The sequence below is a fragment of the Mus musculus genome, chromosome 3, assembly GCF_000001635.26.
Source record: "Mus musculus strain C57BL/6J chromosome 3, GRCm38.p6 C57BL/6J".
Classification (NCBI taxonomy): domain Eukaryota; kingdom Metazoa; phylum Chordata; class Mammalia; order Rodentia; family Muridae; genus Mus; species Mus musculus.
In genome coordinates this window covers 117146462-117162611 of record NC_000069.6, presented here as the reverse complement: position 1 = coordinate 117162611, position 16150 = coordinate 117146462, and positions in this window count along the sequence as shown.

Below are 16150 nucleotides of genomic sequence, written 5' to 3'. Positions count from 1 at the left end.
GGGAACCTACATCGTCAGTTACTGTCATTCCAATCCAGACTTGAAGACCATTCTAACTACATAGTGATTCACCTGGTTTGTGGTTTGTACACAAGGATGCTTGCTGAGCATTTGTGGAAATGTGTGGGCTGAAGTATCTTCATAGCAGCTTGATGGTATGCCCATAGTTCGTGTTAACTACCTTAGTCTTGTAAGGAAATGTCAGAATAAACCTTGAACAAACTCTGCCACACCCTGGCCAAGGAAATTCCCATTCCCCTAAGGGGGGTCATGACTCCTTTGGAGGCTGAATGGCCCCTTCACAGGGATCACCTAAGACCATCAGAAAAACACAAATGTTTTACAGTACGATTTATAACAATAGCAAAATTACAGTTATTAAGTAGCAACAAAAATAATTTTATGGTTGGGAGTCACCATAACAGGAGAAATTATATTAAAGGGTCACAGCATTAGGAAGGTTAGGCATCACTGCCCTAAGGCTTGCTTAAAACTCCCACCCATATGTAGAAACTCCAGTCTCTTCTCCATCACTGCCACACAGAACTCAGTCACCTGCATCCTGATAGCCCCACAAAGCTATCTATTTCGAAAGAGACAGCAGCCTTGTCCGGACAGAGAATTTGTTTCAAACTCATTGTGCTAGAAAGAAAGAGAGAGAGAGGGAGAGAGAGAGAGAGAGAGAGAGAGAGAGAGAGAGAGAGAGAGAGGAAGAAAAAGAAAAAATATTCAGGTTTCTTAATTCCATAATTTCAGCTCTTCTGTCTTGTTGCTCAAGCCAGAAATTCAGCAAGCCTTCCAATTCTTTGGGCCTCCATCTCATGTCCTCTATGACAATGTTAGTCATTGGTTTTGTTGATTCTAACTCCTAAATATATCTTCTTTCCAAGCTTCTCGCCATCCTTCCTGATACAATCTATTCTAACCACTTGTGTTTATAAAACCAATTATATACTAATTGGTCTTCTAAATCCTATTTGTCACTATTTAAGTTGTTCTCCAACCTGAAGTCATAATGAACCCAAGAAAATTCCAACCTTTATCTCACACAATTTTAAAATCCCCCAGTGGTTTTCCATGTTCCCTTATAATCACTACTTAATGTGGACTAATAAGGCTGCCTCTATCTGAGCTCTACCCTTTACTCTTTTCCCCTTTTCCACACTGGCTGGTCCAAGCAATTTTCCATCTCAAGATATTCCAACATACTGTTTTCAACATGTCCTATTAGCCAACATCCCATTAACTAAGTATTTCAGTTTGTTTTCTGTTGTTTTTCTTATTGGGTATTTATTTCATTTACATTTCCAATGCTACCCCAAAAGTCCCCCACACGCTCCCCCACCCACTCCCCCACCCACCCACTCCCACTTCTTGGCCCTGTCGTTCCCCTGTACTGAGGCATATAAAGTTTGCACGACTAATGGGCCTCTTTCCACTGATGGCCGACTAGGCCATCTTCTGATTCATATGCAGCTAGAGACACGAGCTCCAGGGGGGTACTGGTTAGTTCATATTGTTGTTCCACCTATAGGATTGCAGATCCCTTTAGCTCCTTGGGTACTTTCTCTAGCTCCTCCATTAGGGGCCCTGTGGTCCATGCAATAGCTGACTGTGAGCATCCACTTCTGTGTTTGCTAAGCCCCGGCATAGCCTCACAAGAGACAGCTATTGGATGGATCACAGGGCCCCCAATGGGGGAGCTAGAGAAAGTAACCAAGGAGCTAAAGGGATCTGCAACCCTATAGGTGGAACAACATTATGAACTAACCAGTACCCCTGAGCCCTTGACTCTAGCTACATATGTATCAAAAGATGGCCTAGCTGGCCATCACTGGAAAGAGAGGCCCATTGGACTTGCAAACTTTATATGCCCCAGTACAGGGGAACGCCAGGGCCAAAAAGTGGGAGTGGGCGGTAGGAGGGTGGGGGGAGGGTATGGGGGACTTTTGGGATAGCATTGGAATTGTAAATGAGGAAAATACCTAATAAAAAATTAATTTAAAAAAAAGAAGGCAGGCTGAGAGTTTTAAAGACAGGACAGATAGGGACAGTAAGGACAGAAGGACAGAGAAGATGAAGAAAAAAAGGACAAATCCAATCCACAGGGCTTTGAATGGCCACAGGTAGCTATGAATATCATAGAAGGAGTAGAATAATACAGGACAATTTGTTCAGTCTAGGTGGGCAGCTTGTGTCAATATTAATTGGCTTTGAGTTCATGGTATGAGCATTTTGTGGGTTGAGAATTTACTGATATAAATCTGACTGATAAAGTATAAGCCTCTAGAGTTTTGATTTTACTGGATTACAGGGATTTGTGACAGCTAGCTAGAGGGAATATGAGCAGGTTCCACAGTAAGCAAACTGCTAGTTGGGCAGCAGCCACATGGGGACCATGGGGGCAGGGAGACAGATTAACAGAGTATAGCTGGCAATTCGGTAGATTGATTTTTAATGTTACACACAACAGTTGTTGTTGGTGATGGTTTGTTTGTTTTTTAGCATACAAGTTATTGAGAGAAATTAAGGCAGGAGTTCAGAGCAAGAACCTGAAAACAGGAAAAAGAGCAGAGACCATTGTGGAACACTGTTCATGGCTTGTTCAGCTTGCTTTCATATACAACCCAGTACCATTTACCCAAGTAGCAACACCCACAGAAGGCTAGGCCCTTCCACATCAATCATTAATCAAGAACAAGTACTACAGACATGCTTTGGTCATACTAGTCTGGTGTCTTTGACAAAATCTAATCAGCACATACCAAGCTAACTTATTTATTCTGTAGGTAGCAGCTGAAAGGTCAGTTACCTGAGAGAACTAGATCTTTTCCTAATCTGTCCTGCTCACAAACATACTCCAAACCAGCCTTCACTCCTCTACATTTCCCAAACACCCTGAGTTCTCCTTTTATAGAGCAGTAATTATTTGCTTAACATCTGCGCTCCTTGCTAGAATATCAACAGGTGGAAATCTTAATCCACAAATCCAGATGCAAAGTGCAAGAAATAAAAGTTTTGTTTTCCTTACATCAATTTCAGTCAAATCCTTTCTTAATCCATTTAAATGAAAGCCCCACTAATCTGGAAAGAATTCTAATCCTGGTTATTATTAGCATCTATTCACCCTCCCTACTGTTATAACTAATCTATGTGGGGAATCTTATTCTTCCAAAGCTCTATATTGCAAAAAGGCTCTTCCCTCCTCAGCTCATCCCAGTTGCTTCAGAGATGCCCATTTTCCAGGCTATCATTGTCTCCCATGGCCTAAAATACCTTTCTGTTCTGGTTGAGTTGTGTGTGACTTATGGACACAACACAAAAATTTACTTATCCCAGTCAGAAATCCAATGACTGACAAACATTAAAAGTCTAACCAAGTCCAAGATGGCAAACCAATTAGTTTATTGGGGTTTATTCACAGGTATATGTATGAGGTATTATTTGTTGGAACAAGGTTGAATCAAATGCAGGTGTGTCACTGAAAAGCCCACCCCAACATGTATAATGACATATGAAAGCTACAGCCCTGGAGCTCTCTACAAGTCTTATAGTCAAACTCTCCTCTACTTAGTGATCTTTACTGCTTATATAAAGTTAGGGAAAGAGTGGGAGTGGTAGAGGGTGAAAAGTAAAGGAATAAGGCTTGTTAATCTGGTTAATGTCAGGGACCTCTCAAGATTTGGGAATTGTTTACTTCCTGGGTCTTGGCAGCCTCCCTTCAGGTTTGAATGTTTAAACATGAAAAAAATCACTACTCAACAATAGAAATAGACTTGAGAATCTTCACTAGACATGAAACTGTTATGACTTGGGACCAGACCAATGAGTCTTGCCATTTCTCAAGAGTGTTACATAGCAGTCCAGAGTTGTTCAACAGATTTGGTGTCTTCTGCCTTGGCTTCATCTAAAGAATACAATTTTCAGATGGACCTAGAAGGTATCATCCTGAGTGAGGTAGCCCAATCACAAAAGAACTCACATGATATGTACTCACTGATAAGTGGATACTAGCCCAGAAACTTAGGATACCCAAGATACAAGATACAATTTGCAAAACACATGAAACTCAAGAAGAATGAAGACCAAAGTGTGAACACTTTGCCCCTTCTTAGAATTGGGAACAAAACACCCATGGAAGGAGTTACAGAGACAAAGTTTGGAGCTGAGACGAAAGGATGAACAATCCAAAGACTGCCACACCCAGGGATCCATCCCATAATCAGCCTCCAAACGCTGACACCATTGCATACACTAGCAAGATTTTGCTGAAAGGACCCTGATATAGCTGTCTCTTGTGAGGCTATGCCGGTGCCTGGCAAACACAGAAGTGGATGCTCACAATGGAGGAGCTAAAGGAAGTACCCAAGGAGCTAAAGGAGTCTGCAACCCTATAGGTTGAGTAGTACTCCATTATGTAAATGTACCACATTTTCTGTATCCATTCCTCTGTTGAGGGGCATCTGGGTTCTTTCCAGCTTCTGGCTATTATAATAATCAGCCTGCCTTCTTTTTCCATTGCCCAATCACAGACTCTAGCCTTATCTTGTGCCTACCCTCATCTCCATATAGACAACAATACACAACACCATCAACAACCAAACCAAACCAAATCAAAACAAAAAATATCCAAAACCTCTTTCCTCTTCCAAGCTACATAGAGTACTACTCAGCTATTAAAAAGAATGAATTTATGAAATTCCTAGGCAAATGGATGGACCTGGAGGGCATCATCCTGAGTGAGGTAACCCAATAACAAAAGAACTCAAATGATATGTACTCACTGATAAGTGGATACTAGCCCATTCAACAATATGAACTAACCAGTACTCCCAGAGCTCGTGTCTCTAGCTGCATATGTAGCAGAAGATGGCCTAGTCAGCCATCATTAGGAAGAGAGACCCCTTGGTCTTGCAAACTTTATATGCCTAAGTACAGGGGAACACCAGGGCCAAGAAGTGGGAGTGGGTGGGTAGGGAAGTCGGGGAGGAGGGTATGGGGGACTTTTGGGATAGCATTTGAAATGTAAATGAAGAAAATACCTAATTAAAAAAAAAGAATACAATTTTCTCTCTGTGGCCTTAAAAGATACTCTTTGCTCCCCGCTTCCCCACTTGTAAATAAGAAACAATCTGGCGCAAGGGCAAAAGGTTTGTTTCAAAGAATTTCTACTTTGTTCTGCAGACATCTTTGAAGTATGAACCAAACATTTTCTGAACTAAGAAGGAACACAAAAATAAAACAAGAAAGAAAAGACACTTAAAGTTAAACCTGATGAATATATATATTTGCTAAAATAATAGTAAATTTAAAGGGTTAAGTCACAGACTGGTTATGAGTTTTGTATGCATTTTATGTGTTGCCAAAATGCATACAAACATACAAAGATAGGTAGAGAACATGGCTGGCATGAACGTCGAAAAAGGGGGCACACAGAACAAACAGCTACACTTCATTTCCAGTAGGTGAATGGGTTTTCCATTTGCTGTCTTGCCAATCATTAACATTATGTCCAGTTCCATATCCATGATCAACTAGGTACTATAGACACCACTACTGCCATCTTGGAAAATTAAGAGGAAAATAAGTATTTCTGTACAGAAAATCACACTGCCTTAGTCAGTTTTCTATTGTAATAAAATGCCATGACCCAGAAAAATTATAAAAGAAGGTTTTTAATTGAGTTTATGATTTCAGAGGGTTAGAGTCTGTAATGGTAGAGCAAAGGTATAGCAGCAAGAACAGCTGAGAGTCCACACCTTGAACAGTAACTAAGAGGCAGAGAAAGCACACTAGGAATGATGAATCCATTGAAACCTCCTCCAACAAAGCCATATCTCCTAATTCTTCCTAAACAAGTCCACCAACTGGGGACAAAAATTTCAAGCATATGAGCCTATGGAAGTGTCTTAGTTTGGGTTTTACTGCTGTGAACAGACACTATGACCAAGGTAACTCTTTAGCAAGGAGAGCGACCGGTGCTGAGACAGTGTTTGTTTCTTCATCTTTTCTTCACCAGCTTGGACCACCTGACCTTACTTTTGTGACTTCAGTGAATGTGTGTGAGCTGAGCATGGTAGCACATGCCTATAGTCTCAGAACTTTGGGGGGGGAGGAGTGTCTAAGCAAGAAAGTTGAGACCTTTTTCAAAAAACAAAATCAGACCGAGCATGGTGATACATGCCTTTGATCCTAGGACTCAGGGAACAGAGGTAGGTGGATCTCTGTGAGTTTCAAGCCATCCTGGTCTACATAGTGAGTTCCAAGCCAATCAGTCCTACATAGTGAGACCCTGTCTCAAAAAAAAAAAAAGAGTTAATGCTAGTCTTATATATGAGGAATAGCATTCCATACAAATATTTATATTCAGCAGTCATTCATTCACTCATTCATTCATTTATTCTAACCTTAATCTTGACTCAACTACACATTCATGGTTACACCCATAATTCTTTTACATACTCAAATTTCAGAGCAAACTATTAAAATAAGATGAATATATCTTAACCAGATTTCTACTGTGGACATTTCGATGTTTGATGTTTTGCTTACAACATGAAATAAAACCTTCACTTTCAGAGCTGTTGTAAGCAGTCCCTGAAATAGCCATGAAACTCCCTGCTTGGAGCCCAACATAGAGGATACGCTCAGCTCGCTATTTTATAAAAATTCTCCCTGCTATGGCTCTTCAACGTCTCCCTAGTTTCCATCGCTTTCTTGATCTAAATCAGCAGCAGCTCATCTCAAAAATTCCAGCACCTTCATTAAACATTTATCCTTCTAGCCCTGTGCTTTTTAATTCAGTAGCCTCTGGGCCCATGCACCTACTGAAATGTAAATTTCAATTATTTGTTTTAAATAGATTTACAAACTCAGTTTCTGACTTGCACCACTCATACTTTGGGTGTGCATTTCCATGTGTAGCCAGTGACTACAATATCACGAAACACAACTCTGCTGCCATGGTACAATGACCTAATGAACAACTCAGGCAGAGAAAGTCTAAGGGAGACTCTATGTAGCAGGCATCAGGAATTAGCTGCCAAGGACTTGATTGATTCACACATATCCAGCCTCCACCCCTCCCTTTCTTACTCACACTCATGCCTTGCTCGCACTCCCTCTGACTCATGCCATCTTACTCTGTCTCTTTCTGGGCAGGGCCTCATGTAGCCCGCGCTGTCTTGGACTTGCTATATATTCAAGATAGAGGATGACCTTGAATTCCCATCCTCAAACCTCCACCCCCCATCCTCATACTGCTATCATATTGTGATAGAATTAATTAAAGTTTTAAGGCTTTAAATTACTCGCGGTTTCTGTGGCCAGGAGAATGGGACTTCTTAGTCTCCTATGTTTAGCTTAGGATTCCACTGCAAAGAGGAATTGACCTGTGACTTACAGACCTGAGCATGTAAATCGACACATGGTAACATTTTCCATTTTTCTTTGAGTTACAGGATTCTTCAATGCTTTGAAGCAAAACAGAGCAGAAAATCCCCTTATAGATTTCTCCATGTCCTGCTGCTTGTGTCTTTGCGTTGATGCCTTATACGAAGTTGTTATTCAAGGGTAACTTCCCATTTCAATTCTCTGGGACCCTTCGTGCAGAACAGTAACCAACTTATAGTTCAAGTCTATCTCATGTGATGGAGAAATGCTATGGCATGAAATGTAATATTTGCAACTGGCCATTATTCATTGTCAGACACCATTACAGAGAACCTGTCACATCTTGGCCCCTTGACTGAATGTTGGGGTACAGTGAGAAACAAACATATCTCTCCCATGGTGCTTACAGATTAATATTCCAATTCAGCTTTAGTTATATATATATGTTGTATAAGTATGTGATAAGATCATATGATGTTTCAAGTTATATCATTTTCTTACCCTCAGACTAAATGACTTTCCTTGTACAGCCACATTTAGACAAGATGTCTTTCTTTTCCCCTATATTCTATTACAGGAATACAATGTATATTATGTATATAATAACTATATATGTCACATGTAACTATATATAGTTAGCTATATATAGTTATATATGTCATATATAGTTATATATACATGTATAATGTATGTATATAGTTATATATATTTAATATATAGTTATGTATATCTAACTATATGTATGTATATATAGTTATATTCATACATATTCAAATAAAAACTACATTCTCCAAAGCTGCTCAATTCTAGTCTTACTTCAGCTACCAATTGGGCTTAGTTACCAAAATGCAAAACATCTCATACACCAGCTGTAATTAATTGGCATTGGGATTTGAGATCTTACAGATATTTCGGGTGAGGACATCAAGACTAGATATTTTTGGGAATGAAGTTAATCATAAAATCTATTAATAGTACCTTCCATAAGTTTAAGACAGGGGAGAATGTCAGCTATGCCCACTTATTTACACCTCCTGGAAACAAATGGAAATGTCAGAAGGAGGAATTACCCCAGAGTTACAAAACAAGCAAGGGCAAAGACATAGAGATGTATAAAAGCAAGAGGAAATAGGGAAACAGAATATAGGCTGGGAGAAGATATCAGGAAAAAAATGAGCAATAGAAATTTGGGTGGAGACTATGCAGTATCTTGAATGTCCAACATCCATGGCAGATGATTCATCTCTGGTCCTTTTCAGGGATCCTGACCACAATCAGCAACTCCACTCATGCTCCCTGCTGCTAATTCTTTTCTAAAAATAACTTTTTCTTCTAAACTTCTCACTAACTAAAGCATCTGTTCACACATAAGTCATCTCATTATCATTATCTCTAAGCTTAACATTTTTAAAATTCAACTCTAAATTTAATGGGCTTTTTCTTCAGTTACAGAGAAGAAAATAGTAAAATAATGAATAACACGGGGTCAGTCAAATATTTAGATCACTAACATAAATTCCAGCCAAACTACTTATAAGGACAAGGCTAAAATAGACACCATGTGTTTCTCTCACTCGGGGTGAAGGTGAATATGTTTAATTCACAACAGACAGGAAAATATTAGGTATGCCCACTTTGCAGAAATGTATTCTATGAAAAGTCAGTTGTCATTTTTTTTGTAACATTAATCCCCTAATATTCCCTAAATGGTTCTGCCCTCTAAATGGCTCCTTTTCTCTCAGCCAGCATGCATGTGTGTGGACACATGTGTGTGTGGACAGAGGGGAAGTGAGAATAGGGCAAAAGTGGAATGAAGCTATGATGCTATGATGCTTCCAGTGAGCAATGTACTGCAGGCTTGTGTCATTGTTGGCACAGTAAAATTACCTAATGTACTGAAATGACAAATCATTTCGTGCTTCAATTTTATGCAAACTGCCTGTGCTTTGAAAGACATACTCTGCAGGAAGGGGGCCTACATGGAGTACTTTAAATTGAATAGCAAATGAAAAGGGAAACTGGAGGGAAAAAAAAACTGTTTTGTCAAATATCTTCAAAATAGACCAGCCGAATGGAATGTTTATCTGTCTCTGCCACCTTGTGGCAAATACACATAATAGTTATTGCAAATCCAGTTTCAGGAAACTAAGCATTGCAGAATGACTGAGCATAAACACACTACAATGGGGAAATATAGATCACTTTTTATAGTTACTAACAAAATAATTGTAGTCACTGTGTGAACTTAGTGCAATGTCTGTGGCTTGGTTTAGGAGTGGTCGGAAAAGGGTGGTCATAAGCACACAATACTGAATGGCTCAGGCAGAAATGGGATAACTTTTGTTTTAGGCCTTTAAACCCGTGTAATGGTGATTATCTGTGTTTTACCCAGAGACTGTACAGGATTTTATGATATACGCCATTCAAACGGAATGACGACTATTTACCGAAGACAACTTGTATGTCAGATACTAGATTTGCTCTTGGGAAGAAACTAATAAGCAGAATCAACAAAGATGTTGCTTGCATGGAGTATATGATATCCATTTTGGGGTCCGCTGTGGTTCCATGTCCTCCACTTCCTCCCTCTTAGGCATCGATGCACACCAGACTGAAAAGAGGAAGCAGAGTCCAGAATAGATGGAGTTCAGCAGGATCCTGTTCCAATTCGGAGTGAGTGCAAGGGGCAAGAAAAAAGACTGGAATAAGGCCTTCTGGGAGTATCCTGGAGTTACAGCTCTTTTAAGCAAAGGCCTTCTCCGATGATCTTCAATGAAACATCTCTCTGAGACTAGAAGATCTTAGCTTGTGCATATTTCTTTACTCAGAGTGGGTTGTTTATTCAAGAGTATATATGGACCTGAGAGAATGGGAAGGAGAGTTTTCAGGGTAAAAAAAATCAACAGCTAGAGTTTTAAAGTTCTGTGAGTGCCTTGTTTGCATGGAGAGGCATTCCAGGAATCTCAGATGCTTGCTAGCAGGCTCTTGTCAGGAGAAAGGAAGCTGAACATGTAATCTCACCAAAGCTAAATGACATTCTGTGGGTAGAGGATGTAGGGATTTGGGGCTCCCCAGATAAGGTCAGAGAAGAAGAAGCCCTGATGGTAAAGGGGGTTCCCCATTTTGCACAGAGCTAAGAAAGCTATCCAGACAATGGCACACTTTGATCATAATTAGCAGGGCTCAATAGAATGTAGATAATATTTGAAGGAAGAGAATGTGGGACTTAGAGTCAACAGCAAAAGTAGATGAAGCAGGCAGAGCTCTACTAAGGAAGGAGAAGTCAGGGAGGCTAGTTGTCCTCTCAATGTTGCAAAGAACATCAAATTGCTCTAAAAATAATCTATTTTCTTTCTTTTTTTAAGAAATAAAAAGTGTTTCATAGACAATGGATGCTGAGGTATGCATAGAAAGGTGCATGGGCAAGTCCATAAGAAAAAACTCTAGAGAGTGCGGTGGCCTGAAACATTCCAGGGCCAGAAAAGTTAGAAACCATGGCTAAAGAATCTAGAAAAGCATGTAGGGACCAGAACCTAGAGGCCATGTTGTGAATGTAAGTGTTAAAAGCAATGGGAAGCCATTAAAGGGGTATTAGTAAGGGACTAACATGCCTGCTTGCTTTTAAAAATATTAGCTATCTAAATATTAAGAAAACAGAATAAATGAGACAAAGTATAATGCTTTTATTAATTTTCATGCATTTATGGTTTGCTAATTCAGTACCAATGTCCATTCTACACTTTTAAGTGTGAATATTTGATCTTCCCTGCCTATAAAGTAAACAATAAAGTAGATGATTGCAACTGCTTCCACAAAAGATAGTGGTGGCGTGGACTAGAATGTTGGCCATGGGGACAAATGATGAAGATGACTGGAAAATGAGTAGAAAAACCAGTGACAGGTGACAGACTGAGTTTAGAGATAGAGAAAGAAATGTCAAGTATTTCTAAGACGGGTGGTCTTAGCTCGCTGGACGGGTTGTGGTACCATATCCTAAAAAGAACTTCAAGGACCATCAGATTCTATAAATGGTGAAGGGAGGGGTGAGAAGACTGCCTACTCATCTTGAGAATCTTGACTGGATGTAGGGAGTTTCTGAGGCATCTAGGAATGGATATGTATGTCTGAGAAACAAATGCTCTCAGCCAGAGAAGATTAAGACACAAGAGTTATAAAGGAGTGAACAGTCATTCCATTAAAGGCAGCTGAAAGGATGAGGAGATGGCTCAGTGGGTACACCACTTGCAGCACGTGGATGAGGATACAATTGGGATCTCAACTGGGGAGACTGCTGGCAAGGTTGGCTGGTTAGACTATCTGAATCTGAGTTCAGGTGAGAAGGCTTTCCTCAAGATACAGGATGGAGAATGATCAAAGCTGGGGGAAGCATCACCGTTGGCCTTCACATGCTACATTTGTGTATGCTGTGCATCAACGTCCACACGTGTGTGTGCACACACACAAATGCACCATATAAACATGCACACACAAAAAAAGGAAGGAGCAGGATCATCTATCTAGCACAAAGTTAAATATTAGAATACTATTTATGGAAGTTTTGTGATGGCAGACAAGCAAATAAAATCACATAAATAAATAAATAAATAAATAAATAAATAAATAAATAAATAAATAAATGAAATGGTCATTCCTTGAGTAGCAACCCATAAAATACACTTAGCTAGCAAAAATAGTTGTGAAGATTTTATAAGGAATATTTTCATGGGGTGCCTGCATATGACATAGTCCACAGGTGGCAAATGAATTCTTAGATTTCACACAGGAATAACTAATCATACTGACTTGCATTGCTTCTTAAGATATTATTTTCTATAAAGATGACTGTAACACTCATCTGTTATCACTTATGATATTAAACAATTCAATTTGTGATGATTTGTCACATCTTCACATTTGGTCCATGGTAGCCATTTCTTTTCTTTTTTGTTTTTTTTCTTTTTTGTTTTTTTACATGCATGAATCAAGTAATAAAGTTTTATTGTCACAGGTTTTAATTTTTCAGTTTACGACAAATAACATGGCACTTTTTATTTGTAATAATAAATGAGCCTCTAAAAATGTCTCCCTTTAATAACAGAATTCTTTGAATTGGAAAGTGAAGACTAAAAAAACAAGAGTACAGAAATACCCAAATATGCTAAAACTTGGGGGTGGGGCTAAAGTTTCCTTTTTGTTTAGAATGACTGTACAGAATTAAGGAAGCTGGTGGGACGTCGTTCCAGTACTAGAGGCCCAAATGGTAAAAACCTGGTCTAGCAGCGCAGGAGTAGGGGTGGTGGCAAGAGTAGTGAGATGTTGGCATGGATCAGTAGTGCTGATGTAAGGTGATGGTGAGCTTGTCCTAGTGATGACAGTAAGGACAGGTACCAGTGGAAGAAAGGAAGGGAGAAAGGGTCTCTGCATTTGCTTAGAGCAGCACTGGTCTACCTCCATGGCAGCCATTTCTTTTCGCTGTTGGGTGTTCACAGAGAATCAAATTTCTAAATTACTTCAAATCAGGTAAGGTAACCTAACTCCTTTAAAGGAGTTAACTCCTTTTAACTAATTCTGCTTCTTTTTTGGATGAATTTAAATTTTAAATCTACATTTAATTTCATTTAAGCATTTTATTTAATTGAATTTCAACTTCATTTAAAATTCGGATTTGTTTTAATGAATTTCAATTTGAAGTTTAATCTTGTTTAAAGTTTAATTTAATCTTCAATTTTAAATGTTAGAAATATAAAAAAGAGAGCTAGCATGCCATTTGGGGAAATGGCAAAAGAGGAAGGAAAACATTTGAAGTTTCCCTAAATAGAATATGACATACAAAGGTAACCGAAAATATTTCAAAGGTGGACAAGCAGTGTTGTTATACATAAGAAGAGAAGCCCTTGGGTGACACTTTTTCCTGAAAGAACATGATGAACTAGATGAACAAGAGTTGTTTTACTAACCTCTAGTACCCAACATTGTTTCTATGAGGTTCTCAAATGATACAACATTCTTAAAATCTTAATATCTAGAAAAGCATTTTTTTATCACTAGGAACTATGGTGGTTTAAGTAGGAATAGCCCCCATAGACTCATATATTTGAGTGCTTGGCCCATAAGGAGTGGCACTATTAGGAGGTGTGGCCTTGTTGGAGTAGATGTGGCCTTGGAGAAACTGTGTCACTGTGGGGGAGGATTTTGAGGTCTCCTATGCTCAAGCTATGCCCAGTGTGACTCATAGTCTCCTTTTGCTGTCTGCTGATCAAGATGTAGAACTCTCAGCTCCTTCTCCAGCACCATTTGCAGCATGTCACCATGCTGCCATGCTTCCTACCATGATGGTGATAGACTAAATCTCTGAAACTGTAAACCCACCCCAATTAAGTGCTTTCCTTTATAAAAGCTCCTGTGGTCATGTTGTCTCTTCACAGCAATAGAACACTGATTTGGGTAGGTACCAAAGTTGCACATCCTAAGGGTGCTGTTGTTGTTACATTAAGTATCTTAGATTAAAGTGTGGATAGTATGATGCTTAACCTCAGTTACAACTTAATGAGATGTAGAGTCACTTTGGACATGGGCTCTGGGCATACCTACAGGGGTTACCTTGATTAGTATTTGAGGTGAGGCGACTCTCTGTGGATGGTACTGATTGTTGACTGGAATACTACATGCATAAACACGGACAAGAAACTGAGCAGCAACATCCATTTATCACATCACTGCTTCCTAAGTGCAGATGTATACAAAGTGTGTCCTGCTCCTACCACTGTGCCTTCATGACTCTGGCTTTGCTTCCTGGCCCTGACTGACTGTTCTCTGGAATTATGAACCAAAATAAACATCTCCTTCCTTCAGTTGTTTATACAGGGGTATTTTATCACAGCCACAGAAAAATTACTAAGAAAGACAGCATCTCTATTAAAACAGGAAAATGTTCATCCTATATTTACAGTACTTGTTTGCTATAATTTGCGTTATGTTTGCTGGTGTGAATTTCCTGGTTATCTAGAGCAGATACAGCTTTTGAGCCACTTCCATGATTCCAAACCTGACCCTGGTAATCAGAAAGGGCGGGAGTCCACGTCTTCATTCCAGCATTCCAGACATTTGACACTTCTGTCCTGTGAACAAGGCGAAGACAAATTGTCATGGGGAAAAATACATGCTCAGCACCCAGTAAGCATGGTGACTCGGAGATTTAACAATGAGGCAAAAGAGAAGATAGTGGTGGATGGAATGATAACTATCACTAGCTTTTAAGATTTAAATAAAGACAGAGGCTGGAAAGATGATGCAGCAGTAGGACATGTACCACTCAAGAGCAGGACAGGTGCTGGCACATAGGAGAAGCAGCTAGCAGTTACCTATGACTCCAGCTCCAGAAAGTCCTATTCCTTCTGTTCTCAAGGCATTGGGTTCATGTGGATAACCACACACGCACACACACACATAAAAATAAAATAAGACACTAGAAATATGGCTCAGTGCTCGGTGGTTAAAAGTACTGGCTGCTTTTGCAGAAGACCTGGGTTCAACTCCCAGCACCCAATGATCTGTAACTCCAGTTACAGATGTATGATGCCCCCTCTGGCCTCTTCTGGAACTGCATGCTTGTGGCACACACACCTGCAAACAAAGTACCCATCCATATAATTTTTTAATTTTATTTTTTTAAAAATGAGGATTGAGTTAAAACCAATTAACAAAGAAAACATAAGATGAAAGAAGGGGGGAAGCAGTGTTCAGGAAACCATGAAAGGTCAATGTTTCAAAAGAAGGTGGGTAGGATCTGAAATTATTTGAGAGACAAGATCAGAAAAACAGACCACTGGATTTGAAATTAAGGAAGACTTAAGAATATGTCCAGATATTCAAAAGATGAAAAGGAGGAATAATATTCATATAGAGTACATACAGTGGCATTTTTCAAAGTGTATCCCAGGAAAGAAATATTGCACAAAGTATTCTCTAAAAGGAAAAAGAGCCATACTCAAATGAGCTTGAAACAAGATGTGTCTATGTAGCTACACAAATATTTCTTCAGAAACACTGAAACCTCTTCTCACTTTGGGGGATAAGAAAAATAAGAGAGCATCTTACACTTAAGCATCTACCATGAATGAGCAGGCTTCTTCACAGTGATGAAGAGGTGGTTCAGAATATGAAAATTCATAAACGTAATCCATCATATAAATAAACTGAAATTAAAAACCCACTCATGATCATCTCATTAGACACAGAAAGGACCTGTAACAAAATTCAACACCCTGTCACAATAAAAGTCCTGGAAAGACTACAGATACAAGGTACATACCTAAATATAATAAAGACAATTTACATCAAGCCTATAGGCCGCATAAAATTAAATGCAGAGAAACTCAAAGAAGTTCCACTTAGGTCTGGGATAAGACAAAGTTGTCCACTCTACCAGTACTTATTCAATATAGTCCTTGAAGTCTTAGCTAGAGCAGTAAAAAACCTGAAGGAGATCAAGGAGAAAAAAGGAAGTAGTCAAAGTACTGTTATTTCCACATGAAATGATAGTATCATAAGTGACCTTAAAAATTCCACCAGGAAACTCTGAAAGCTGATAAACAATTTCATCAATTTAGCTGGATACAAAACTAACTCAAACAAATCAGTAGCCCTCCTATATACAAATGATGAATGGGCTGAGACTGAAATAACAGAAAAACATCTCAAATAATATATAAAATATCTTGGGGTAACTCTAACCAAACAAATGAAAGACCTATAAGAT